General features: G+C 48.1%; 1 pseudogene; it reads left to right on the top strand.

Moving 5' to 3' along the window:
- Positions 1 to 2,605: 2,605 nt before the first annotated feature.
- Positions 2,606 to 3,006, top strand: LOC120103106 (NADH dehydrogenase [ubiquinone] 1 alpha subcomplex subunit 3-like; annotated as a pseudogene).
- The last annotated feature ends 775 nt before the right edge of the window (positions 3,007 to 3,781 follow it).

Here is a 3,781-nt window from a genome sequence, read left to right as displayed (position 1 = left end):
TTTATTACCAATGAAAGGCCCTTTGTTTCTTTCTCCTATAACGTGGCCATGTGCAGCTCTGGGGACCAGAAGTCCCCTATTTTAGGGCAGAAAGGATTACTCAGGTTGGTGGCACATGCACCATGGCTCCTGTCCTTCTACGTTGGTGTAAGGTTGACAACCATGTCAGCCACTAAGGCAGAAGGTGTGTGAGCACCTACACGGACACAGCCCAGTGCTAGAGATCTGCACCAGGTCTTTGGGCTCAGTACAGAAGAACCCTCTCCCCATGTCACCCTTAGGACGGAGGCTGCCTGGCATCTCTGTCCCAAATACTCAGGGGCCCAGGCTAAGGGAAGAAACTTCACTTTTGTGAGACTGTTACCCAACTTCTGGGGTTTCTGTGGGAGGAAAAGCAGAGCATACGGAATTCATGTGTTGCCCAGGCTAGCCTCTAACTTATTTTGTAGCTGAGGATGACCTTTGAACTCCTGATATCCTGTCTCTGTCCCCCGCCGTCAAGTGTTGGGATTACAGATATGTATCCACCATGCCCGGTTTAAGTTACACTGGAATTAGAACCCAGAACTTCTTACATGCTGACCAAACACTCTACCAACTGAGACACATCCCTAACCCCAAGATGTGCTTGAGATTGGAACCTATTCTATCTACCTGCATTCCAATACCTGGACAAACCACATGGCCCCTGGCTATAAAAGCATCTGGGAAATACGGTCATCTATACACCTGGAGAGGAGGAGGGGAGTGGAGGGGAAGAGAGGGGTCCAGATCTGATGCGCATTGCTTTGCCGTATCACGGTATTTGACCTACAAATGCAATCTACCGTCAATCGATGCTCTGGTGGGAAGCTTAGTGTTTATTTGACCCATTAAAGAAATGAAGGACTTTGCCTGAGGCCCCGGTGCGGGGGATTTCATGAAGGGGCTTTTCCAAGGGTCCTTTGGGCCTCCCTAGAATCTTCTCCCCTGTGAACTGGACCAGTACTGCTCCATTCCGGTACCATGACACAACCGGAGGGTGCCCCCAAGATACTATTAACAAAAGGCAAATTCTCTAAAATTCAAATCATTTACTTTGTTAAGAAAATGTGCCGATCACAGGGATTCAAGGTTAAGCTGAGCTCCGGTAGCAACAGCTCCTGAGATGCAAAAGAGAAAGGCAGCAGCCGGCAGGAGTTGTGTCCCCGGGGGACTGGCATCTGCCTGGGTGGAAGGTTTGGAAATCACTGGGGTTGGCATCTCCGGCTTGCAGCCACATGCCCTTGCAAGCGGCAGAGGGGCTGTAGAATCCTCTGAAGCAGCAGGTCTCAACCTGTGGATCTTGACCCCTTTGGGGGTCAGATGACCCTTTCTCTGGGGTCGCATATCATCGAATCCTGCGTATCAAATATTTACCTTCATAAATTCATAACAGTAGCAAAATGACAGTTATGAAGTAGCAAGGAAGTGATTTTATGGTTGGGGGTCACCACAGCATGCAGGACTGTATTAAAGGGTCTCAGCGTTAGGAAGGTTGAGAATGCTCTGATGGACACAGCTGCGTGACCTGTCTGTCCTGTCCTGACCAGACAGGAGTCTCTGGCCATGCTCTGAAAAACAGCAAGGAGCAGAGAAAGAGGCATGCGTGGAAACAATGATCTCCAAGGGAGGGCAGGCTACTCCCCAGCCACAGCCTTTGAGTCCCTCACAGTGTCCATGAGGGGTCTTCGAGTAGTGGGAAGTGCTGTGGAATCTGCCCAAGTGTTTGCTACCCTGTGCCTTCTCCTCCTCCAGCTGATGGACAACTGACAGGCAGCAAGGTGTGCTAGGACAGTCACACTGTGTACACAGGGGAGTGGCTGCACCTGCTGTCTCACCTGCTAGGGAGTCTGAGAGTCATGTCCTAGGGGAAAAATTGGAAGGAATTAAGTATTCGAGTGAAGCGAGGTTGTTAAATAAAATACATTCTGGTTGATGAAGAGTGCCCTGCTAGATCAGTGGTTCTCAACCTTTTTAACCTGCAACCCTTTAATACAGTTCCTCATGCCGCGGTGACCTCCAACCATGAAATTATTTTTGTTGTGACTTCTTAACTGTAATTTTGTTACTGTTATGAATCAGAATACAAATATCTGTGTTTCCTGTGGAAGGGTCATTCAAGTCCACCTAGAAGTCGAGACCCATATTTTGAAAACCACCACGGAGGGCTGGAGAGATGGCTCAGTGGTTAAGAGCACTGGCTGTTCTTCCAGAGGACCTGAGTTCCATTCCTAGCAACCGCATGATTGCTCATAACCATCTGTAACGGAAGCTGATTCCCTCTTCTGGCCTGCAGGCATACATACGCTCAGGCAAAAAACGCTGCATACATAGTAAGTAAGTAAATATTAAAAAGAAAGAAAGAGGGGCTGGGGATTTAGCTCAGTGGTAGAGTGCTTACCTAGGAAGTGCAAGGCCCTGGGTTCGGTCCCCAGCTCCGAAAAAAAGAACCAAAAAAAAAAAAAAAAAAAAAAGAAAGAAAACCTCAAAGTAGCAGAAGAAAATGTGATACCATTTCAGGATGCGAAAAACAGGACACGATACAGCATCCTCAAAAAATCTATCAACTTGGTCCAAGACCAAGATGGCTGCTAGAACCTCTGCCTTCCTTAAGGATGCCTGGGCGGAGGAGCCGATGCTGGTGATGTCCGTCACTGTCTGGGGCCTCGCTGTAATTATGCCCATGATTAACCCCTACACCAAGTATGCTAGCATGATCAACAGGGCCATACCCTACAACTACCCAGTGGCAGTGAGAGATAATGGGAACATGCCTGATGTGCTCACCACCCACAGGAGCCTCTGGGTCCAAGCTTGGAATGGCTCAAGAACCTGCGAATGCTTCTGCTGATGGATTCGGTCCCTTCCCTGTTGCCCTCCAATAAAAATGTGAAAACTAAAAAAAAAAATAATAATAATAAAATAAAAATAAAAACAAAAAACTATCAACTCTACGGAGTCCTGCAGCTCAAGAAGTGGTCTTAAGGGGCTGGGGATTTAGCTCAGTGGTAGAGCGCTTGCCTAGGAAGCACAAGGCCCTGGGTTCGGTCCCCAGCTCCGAAAAAAAGAAAAAAAAAAAAAAGAAGTGGTCTTAACAAATCAACCCTGTCCCAGTTTCTTTTCCAGTTGCTCTATTAAGAAGGCAAGGTTCCAGATGTGGTCCAGCACGGTGGAAGGCAAGGCAGCAGGAACCTGAATACAGCCCTTTAATACAGGCAAGGCAGGCTGATCAAATCGCTTTTACAGTCAGGAAGCAGAGAGGGATGAATGCACGCCACTGCCCAGCTCCCCTGCTCCATTTTACACGGTGCAGGATCCCTGCCAGGGAATGGTGACACCCACAGTGGACGGATGAGTCTTCCTGCTACAATTCACCTGGTCAAGATCATTCCCCACAGGCATAACAAGAGGTGGGTCTTCCAGGTGAGACTAGATGGACTCTGACAAATGGATAGGTAACTATAACAACACCCCCCACTGCTCTCTCGCTCTGTCTCTGTCTCTGTCTCTGTCTCTGTCTCTCTCTCTCTCTCTCTCTCACACACACACACACACACACACACACACACACACACACACACACAAACATGGATGCTCTGCAGATCTTCAGGGAGGCAACCTCCTTGCAAACTGAGTTTAACTTCCTACTTATCTCATTGTCTTGTTTCATTGTAGTGAAAAGACACCCTGACCATGTGTTTGCTGAATTCACAATCTCATCGATGAGGTCAAAGCTTCGTTGTTCCCCTGGAGGAAACAA

The sequence above is a fragment of the Rattus norvegicus genome, chromosome 5, assembly GCF_021556685.1.
Source record: "Rattus norvegicus strain SHRSP/BbbUtx chromosome 5, alternate assembly SHRSP_T2T, whole genome shotgun sequence".
NCBI lineage: Eukaryota > Metazoa > Chordata > Mammalia > Rodentia > Muridae > Rattus > Rattus norvegicus.
The sequence above is the reverse complement of the archived record's forward strand: the minus strand, read 5'-3'. Positions and strand labels throughout refer to the sequence as shown.